The 9,682-nt window shown below is 37.2% G+C and overlaps 1 long non-coding RNA gene across 1 annotated transcript; it reads right to left on the bottom strand.

Moving 5' to 3' along the window:
• Window positions 1-456: 456 nt before the first annotated feature.
• Window positions 457-9,663, bottom strand: LOC136718809 (uncharacterized). Its single transcript, XR_010805326.1, has 3 exons — window positions 9,558-9,663; window positions 3,113-4,147; window positions 457-2,603 (listed from the first exon to the last, which is right to left on the bottom strand). It is a non-coding gene; the product is annotated as an uncharacterized LOC136718809 (long non-coding RNA).
• Between the last annotated feature and the right edge of the window lie 19 nt (window positions 9,664-9,682).

Genomic DNA, 9,682 nt, shown 5'->3' with positions numbered 1-9,682 from the left:
GTCCAGGGTCTTATGTTAGTCCCTGGTTCTGATATATAGAATAGACATGTACACACACTGTCCCAAACATGTTTTTTTCAAGAATACAAGACTATTGCTCCATCTAGTGGCCAAAAAACTATTTATTGAAACCCTTTAACAATAATAATAGTCATTGTATAAGTAATATACTATAGTATTTATATTTTAAGATATATATACACTTCCGGTCAAAAGTTTTCAATTTTTCAATTTTCATTTTTTGATGTTCTATCGGAAAGGCTGTGTACTTAGTGCGGTTTTAACGGATCCAATGTGTAATAATAATAATAATAATAATAATAATAATAATAATAATAATAATATTATTATTATTATTATTATTATTATTATTATTATTATTATTATTAATAATAATAATAATAATAATAATAATAATAATAATAATAAGTGAAATGTCATTGACGGACACCTTTTCGGATATTAGACTATAAATGACGTGTCGGATCCAGTGCCACTGCCTGTACCAGCTGATTGTCTTCCTCCTCTGTCATCACGGCTCCGTGTGTTTTCTCTTCAGGTGCTCATGCGTCATTGTCGCGCTCCCGCGCCATGTGAGTTCAGCTTTGCACATGTTGCAGCAAACTGTCTTCTTTGCAGTATTCAGTGTTTAGAAGACTTTAGAATACTTTCACGACTTTTCACGGGTGTAGTTGCAGCTGGCGCCGTCTTTAAATTATAATTTTTTATAGTAGTTGTGCCGGTAGACCCAACTAATCGACAATGAAATTCGTTGCCAGCGATTTATTTATAATGGATGTAATCGATTTCATCGTAAATGCGGGGGGTATAATGCGGGGGGGTTTCACATTAGAGAATGCTTCACATCGTTGAAGAGAGTGTCAGCTTTCATGATATACCAAACACTTGGCAGACAACACAACAGTGAAGAGTACACGTGGGATTAAAGAGAAGCACACGGATTTGGTGCCCTTTTAAGGGTACCAGAGGAGTTTGTTACCTTAAAGGGTTAAATTCTGTTAAACAAAGTAATTCCATGATTTCTTTTTTATCTCCAATTGTTTATTTGTTCTATGCTTTAATTTCAGAGTACATTGAGACATTAAACTGTGTAAATTTCAATACAATCTGGAAAAATGTAGGTGTTCTAAACCTTTTGACTATACATACACACATACATACATATATGCATACAGTATGTAGAAAGTGTAATCTTCTTGAGAGGCTTTCATTCAACAGTGGTTTAATATGGGCTGTTACTGCTGATATAAACACAATACCTATGAAAAATATCAAAGGGTACAATGGTTTTTGAAACCTCAAATACCAAAGCAAACATATAGACAACATCAGTTAACTACATTATGATTTAATACTGTCATATGTCTGTTGCGTTGACAGTTGATTTAGAACCATAGAACTGAAGTACATTTTCAGGTTATACGCAGCTGAGCTTCTGTATTGCATAGCTGTAACCTTAAGTGTTGTACATTTCTCAGTCTCCAGCTCTTAATGAGTGGCAATTAAAAACAAATGCAGAAAAACATACTTTGGGTATACCAGAATAATGCACTCTACCTTCCACCTCCTTTATAAATTAAATCAAAAAGTCACTGTACATACTGAAAGACCTGCCATATCTCCTAAACACTGGACATAAAATAAATAAATAACCAAAGGACATCATTATCATTGTTCAACTTGTGCACTTTCAAAAATAACATCCACAATTACACATTGTTGAGGCATACATTTTACTTGTAAACTACTTGGAACATTTTGTATAATACTCACAATCAGAATTTGCTTCTTTAGTCAATGGAATTGGTTTTGAGCTCTACTTACCTTACACTATTTGACACTATCCATAGTTTCTGTTGATGAAAGGAACATTACATTTATTCAATAAGACTGGAAGTGGTGAGTGTCAAATGCTGAATTAATCCGTCAACTGCAGTTTAGCACTTTCTAGCAGGCTTTTTTTTTCTCATTTGTGAATTTTGGAGCTCACTGCCATTGTTACATATCATGTTACTTATTAGCCTACTTCAGCATGTTTTGAAACATGTTGAAATAGATTCTGTTTTGGGGAAACTTTGCCAGCAGTTTGAACATTATTAGCTCAATCACAAAACTACAGGTTCAAATAAAAACAAGTAGGCCTAAAGGAAATGTCTCAATAATTTGTTAAATTGGTGTCCCCCAGTTTTTATTTGCTCTGAGGTTCACAACCCCATCATGCATGCACAAGAATCCCATAGTCCAGTCACACCACTTGTGGCACTATCAGTCCACATTTCGAGATGATGAGTACCTTGTCAGTGTGCACCACAGAACATCAGGCTGTTGTGAGATTTGTTGTGGGCAGCAGGTACAAAAAAGTACATCACTGGCATTGTCATCAGTGGTCTGTGTCCTGGGAGGTCCTGATTGCGTTTGATCACTATCGCTTGTTCAGCTGTTTAAACACGTTTAAACAAAATAATGATGAAATTGAAAAAGCATCTATTTCTCAGTGTGTAGATTCCTATTGTGAACCATGTGTGCATTGCTGAGCTTCTCTGTGATGTAGTACCTTTCTGGAAATTAACTTCTTACCAAAGCTGTAAAGAAAGAAATAGAATACTGAAGATTGAATATAGCAATATGCAACTAAATAAATTTTACATGCACACAATTATTTGTTGATCATGCATCCCCAACTTGTAATGTAAATCGCCACATTAACTAATGTCTACTGAGCTGCATTAATTATGCCTACTGCTTCTTTTGTCCAACAAATCCACTTGCAGTAATGTTTGGTTTTCAGCAACAACATATTGCACTCTTATCTTAAGGAAATGCCTTAAAATTTGAGCCCTGAGTTTCTCTCCTTCCCATTGAAAGAATAGTTCAAGTAGTGCAGGTAAGTGATGACTACTCTACTTACAATACTAGTCTAGTGTCTACAACAAAAATGTAGATACAATAAAACAGGGTTTCCCAACCATGTTTGTGGGGACTCCATGTCTTGCTGGGTTTTTTGTGGGGTTTTTTTTGGTTGTTGTTCAAAATGATCTATTGATAATGATTGAATTGATCTTGCAACTAAGGATTCAATTAAGCAACTTACCTCTGCTGATACATGCCAGATTTGTGGAGTGCTCGGGATATTGTTGTCACATGTACACTTTGACCAGTTTTGGCCATAAAAGCCTGTAGCTCCTGCAAAGTTGCAATTGGCCTTTTGGTAGCCTCTCTGACCAGTCTCCTTTTTCCTCGGTCATCCAGTTTGGAGGGTCGACCTGATCTAGGCAGGGTCTTGGTGGTGCCATTCACCTTCCACTTCTTAATAATTGATTTGACCGTGCTCCAAGGGATATCCAAGGCCTTTGATATATTTTTATAACCATGCCCTGATCTGTGCCTTTCAACAACTTTGTCCCGGAGTTCTTCTGAAAGCTCTCTGGTCTTCAGTTTAGTTTTTGCTCGGTCATCCACTTTGGAGGGACGGCCTGACCTAGGCAAGGTGTTGGTGGTGCCATACACCTTCCACTTCTTAATAATCACTTCGACTGTGCTCCAAGGGATATCCAAGGCCTTTGATATTTTTTTATACCCAGCCCCTGATCTGTGCCTTTCAACAACTTTGTCCCGGAGTTCTGTAGAAAGCTCCCTGGTTCTCATGGTTGAGTTTTTGCTTTGAAATGCACCCAGCAGAGGGAACCTACAGAAGCTGATGAATTTATCCTGAAATCTTGTGAATCACTACAATTTAACATAGGTGGAGGCCATTTAACTTGGTGTGTGATTTTGAATTTGATTGTTTACACCTGAGCTAGGGTGGCGGACACTTACCCAACCCAGTTATTTCAGTTTTTATTTTTATTTTATTTTTTCTACAAATTTTTTGAATATTTTTTTCACTTGGAAGTTGTGGGATACGATGTGTAGATAAGTGAAAAAATATTTGAATGCATTTTAATTCCAGACTATAAGGCAACAAAAGGTGAATATTTTGAAAGGGAGAGGCATTGTCTCCCAAGTTCACAAATCCTGTAATTCATTGCAACTATCCAACCATCCAACATCAGGCATTCATTTCCATAGGTCCCTGGATCGTCCACTACCCCTCAGCATACACTGAACAAACCCAGTTTGGAGTCATCTGAAAAAAAAAACACAAGCACAATATTATATATATATATATATATATATAGATGTTAATAGTAGGGCCAGACAGATATATCAGAGCACTGATATTATCGGCCGATAATTACTTACCCAACCCAACCCAACCCAACCCTTTCACAGAAATATCGGTATTGTCACACATTCCACCACTAATCAGTGGCGATTCTAGAGTATGTGGGGGCCCCAGGCAAAATAATTCCTGACGGTGTTGGTATTTTCTCCCGTGAGAACGGGGAGGGGAAGGGGCGGACGGAGTTTTCTCCCGTGAGAGCGGGGGGGGGGGATGTTTTCCCATTTGGGCACCCCCCCAGCCCGGGGCCCCAGGCAATTGCCTGGGATGCCTTGCGACGCCCGTGCCAATAATGTACCGATACATTTTCTCAAACTATTGTCTAAATATTGTTTTTTAAATATTACCATAAAATCCTTTGTCAGACTTCAGACAATAAATACATAAATACATGTTTATTTTGTTTTACAGCTTTTATTATAATTTACAATTGTTTTTAACATAGTTATGGTGCTTTAGTTTTCTGTTGGAAGCTTCTAACTACAGTGATTCTCAGCACAGCAGCGCTGCACGCACACTACTGAGCGCCGTGGTGAAACAAAAACACACCCATTGAAAACATAAGGCTTATATGGTGTGGGGGATGTTTTCTTGGCACACTTTAGGCCCCTTAGTGCCAATTGGGCATCGTTTAAATGCCACGGCCTACCTGAGCATTGTTTCTGACCATGTCCATCCCTTTATGACCACCATGTACCCATCCTCTGATGGCTACTTCCAGCAGGATAATGCACCATGTCACAAAGGTCGAATCATTTCAAATTGGTTTCTTGAACATGACAATGAGTTCACTGTACTAAACTGGCCCCCACAGTCACCAGATCTCAACCCAATAGAGCATCTTTGGGATGTGGTGGAACGGGAGCTTCGTGCCCTGGATGTGCATCCCACAAATCTCCATCAACTGCAAGATGCTATCCTATCAATATGGGCCAACATTTCTAAAGAATGCTTTCAGCACCTTGTTGAATCAATGCCACGTAGAATTAAGGCAGTTCTGAAGGCGAAAGGGGGTCAAACACAGTATTAGTATGGTGTTCCTAATAATCCTTTAGGTGAGTGTGTATATATATATATATATATATATATATATATATATAGTCTATCCATCGGTTCAATATTTTTGTTGAAAAAAAACTGGGGAATTGACATCCCTTCTCAAATGTCTATCTTCGGTTTTGCAAGTCTAAAAATGTTTTCACCCGAAAGCGAAGCACATTTATTAGGACATCTACATTAAATCACAACAATTCAAATGCATTACTTATCAATAGCCTATTGAGATTTATAATCTGAAAATGTGTATTACATACACACACACATACAGTACATATATTACAATAGTAATACTTCAAAAGTGTCTGTCTCTTCGGTGCTGTTTGCTGCAGGTCAATCTGTCCCATGCAATCCAAGCTGCTACTCAGCAGTTCCTCGGAAAAACGTGAAACCTTTTCTCTGTACTCCACTGCGTTTGTTGTCATTTTTAAAGTCTGATCTTTGCATTTTTATTTTCCTTTTAACTTTGTGATTGATATCACTCGAAAGAAGCCTTCTGTGATCGCTTCTATGGTTATATCCTCATAGACAGCAGTGCTCATACATTCCATCCACATTGTAAACAGTGCTTTAATTTCTGCATCATCCCAGTTGTTAACTCCAAAGGGGGAGTCACCAAATTTTCCAGTGTCTGTAAGAAACTGTGCCCCTTGGAAAAAATGGTGACCCCTTCCTTATTGAGAGCAAATACACACCAGAGTCACAAACATGGTTGTGTATGCAGGTTGGAGGGGGACACACTAGCAGTAAAAGTTTGGGCATTTTTGAAGAACTCCTGCTTGATTTACAGGACGGTCACCAAATTTTCCATTGACTGTAAGAAACTGTGCCCCTTGGAAAAAATGGTGACCTCTTCCTTATTGAGAGCAAATACACACTAGTCACAAAAGTGTGAATGTGCATTCAGATGGCAAATAATTGACCATTATAATCTCCTTTCAAGTTCTAAATTTCTGTTATTGCTTCACCTGTGTGTGTGATCATTGTGAAAAGCTGTCAGGAAGTGCAACTTTAACTATGTATATAAAGTTCGATAACCTACAGTAAGAGTACATATACTTACATCGTATAGCAAGTGTAACTAATGTATACACATCTCAATAAACAATCTGTATAGCTGCTGTTGTTTTTAAACAATCCATTCAACATGTACAATTGCACAGAGATATGCGCTGTGCGCTATGGACAATGACGCGCTTTGCGCCGCGAGCGTGTGATCGTGCGCTCCCGTAGGCAGACAACGGGGATTGCATCCACCTGGTCACAAGAATCCTAGTGGTCACTGAATTCGTCGTAACTCCTGTTTCTGTAATTGTACTGCACAGCTCAATATAATTGCATTTCGGATTGCATAGTAAACAGCTGGTCTCATTTTAAAATGCATTGATTTGAATTGAAACCTTCTTCGGTTAAATTTATATCATTTTAATGCAAAATTCGAATAAAAGTGAATAAAGTTACCTGGTCCCGTTCACAATTTCACAATGCATTTTACACCTGAAAATTGCATACTGTTAAATTTCACACTTCAGTCATACTTAGTAGAAGAAGAAAAAACAATAGCAAGTTTACCAGCTACACCTACTTGACACCTTTCATTGACCGAGTAGTTTTAACTGTTTACATTATAACTCATTACTTAGCCTATACTTTTTATATATATATATATATATATATATATATATATATATATATATATATATATATATATATATATATAAAGATGTGAGCTCGCGAAATGTATCCGTACATGTAAGGCTATAGATCGTATAGAGAAAATACTGTTTTGGTGCCTGTATTTACTTGTGCAAGAAGCGGCGTCTCCTCTGAATCAGACACGCGAGTATCTGGGGGCGTGGTTTGAGTTGCGTCATGCACTGACGCTTTCCATCCGGCCCAGGGCCCGGAACGTTCATATTCACATTTAGGTGGCCTTTAACCTGGGTCAAAACAGTTAGGCCAGGTCAAAAAGCTGGACTAGTTTTCACCAGGCCCAGGGCCTGGCCTAAATCTCATATGTGAACAGGGTCTTATTTACCCAAAAAATGTTATGAAAATTAGTAATATATCAAATAATAGATAATACAAATGTTTTAGAGTTATATACAGCATAATATGCATTTAACATTTGTGGAATAATCCACTTTAAGTTTAACAATGAAGTTAACATCTGTTAAACGTCTAAATCCGGATATTTTAAATATGTAAATAACATGAATGAATACAGAAATAATACATTCAAAAACACTAAATATGTTATACATCCAATGTTGGTAAGTATAACAGCCCCACATACAGACTCAAGTTCAGTAATATCTTGTCATTCCTGGCGAAGATGACGCTGCTGGGCTCTGCTGCTCAGATGACCAGTGAGATCAGATGAGACTCAATGCGATTCACAGACGTCCCTGTAGTTTCCGTGTGGAGAGGAGACGTCTACTACTACAGCAGGCCTATGGACAGGTCGAAAGTGAAGTAACATGATAATGTATCAATTTCTATATTTAATTAAATGATGAATTATTATTTAAACCTCACTATATAAATTACAGTCCCCCTGAGACACAATACCAAAACACATTTTAACGCACTGGGGGCGTCACTGAGGACTGGCTTATAATAATAATCTTCTACATCTAATATATCTAATATACGGAAGAGCCCTGGGGCCATGTCAAAGAAAAAACAAAACAAGAATTTATCATGTTAAACCCGAATTTTAGAAATTACAATTTGAAATTTCGAGTTTTAAATTCGAAATTCTGAGGGGTTTTGTTTCACATGGTCCCAGCTCTAATGTACTAATACGGCAATTAATTACTTTTGTTACAATTTTAAAATTAAGTCAAACAGAACACAAACTAAGGATTAAAATAAATGAATGATACTCACCTCCCGTAATTTAGTGGCCACAGAACACGTTTTGTAAAAAGTTCAAACACTCAGCGCTGTCCTCATGTAAAGGGTATGTGGAAGGCGACTCGTTGAAATACATTTCGCAGAGGATTATGGTTATAAATAAATAACACACTTCGATTGTATTAGAAGAAAGACCGTACCCTGCACATATTGTGTAGAAAACAACACAAAATGTGTCATAGTACTATCAACACATTTTTTATTTAGAATTTCAACACTTTACTTTTAAGAGTGTATAGAACTCTCGTGTGTTTCAGTTTTGTAACATTTGTAAACGGTCATAAATACACTGTCATATTAGATGGATACAGTTTTTTTACGCAAATAACAAAAATGCCAGGTTTAAAATTGATAGGTTTAATTATCCATTATCCTGTGACATTTTGAAAATCGGAAATACATTGGTCTAAAGCATTTCATTTGTTTATAATATGATAGTAGAAATTGTGCCCTGATAATTGTGCCACTAGTATTAACACTTATCAATATGTTTATTCATATCTCTGAGGACGTCATTTGAACTGACAGGATTAGAATACATCTGAAAACATATATTTCATATGCATGTGTCAATATTAGCGAGTTGTCTCTAATTGCTCTGAATATGAGAGACGGTGCAGCAGCTTCGCAGGCAGGAAACGGCCACTCACTGACACGATAAAGACCAACAACAAAGATCAAAACAAACACACAGAGCAAAGACAGCTATGTGAGATGCCCTGGTCTAGCAGATCAACATACAAGACAGCTATAGTGAGATGCCCTTGTAAAGCAGATTAACATGAACACAAAGACAGCTATAGTGAGATGTCCTGGTCTATGATATCAACATAAAGTCAGCTATAGTGAGATGCCCATCCAGATCAACATAAAGACAGCTAATGAGATGCCCTGGTCTAGCAGATCAACAGTGTGATCACGGGCTTTCTTCAGGACAAAAGAGTAACGCACCCTTCTCCTCGCTAATGTACAACATACAACACTAAAGTACAGGATCGTGGAATAAGGCGCAAACTGTAAATAATATTCAATGGACAGTATCTGTTTTTTCCATCGCAATATAGCAAATGCATGCATCCTGCCGTGCGTAACAATATGAACCTTCACTGTTGTTTTTATTTTCTTTAAATAAAATTAATAAAAAACGAGGAAGATTACATAGCATTTTCAAAGTAAATTATTCATATATATATATACATATATGACAGTGACTCTTATTCATTGCTATCATGTACTATTCGTGACTCGAATCTCTGGTTTCCTTCAGTAACACCGCATCAGCGCGCTTACAATTCATTACATTTCCAATTTTTCATTAAGAAACGTGGAAAATACATACCACTCACAGTAAGAAAAAGAAGAACAGTACTTGCACAGGTGGAGGATACAATAGTTCAATAGCGAGAAGCTAGCAACATTCATGACTATGAACATTCATGACTAGACGGAAGTGGAAGTGGTTTG

The sequence above is a fragment of the Amia ocellicauda genome, chromosome 23 (assembly GCF_036373705.1).
Source record: "Amia ocellicauda isolate fAmiCal2 chromosome 23, fAmiCal2.hap1, whole genome shotgun sequence".
NCBI lineage: Eukaryota > Metazoa > Chordata > Actinopteri > Amiiformes > Amiidae > Amia > Amia ocellicauda.
The sequence above is the reverse complement of the archived record's forward strand: the minus strand, read 5'-3'. Positions and strand labels throughout refer to the sequence as shown.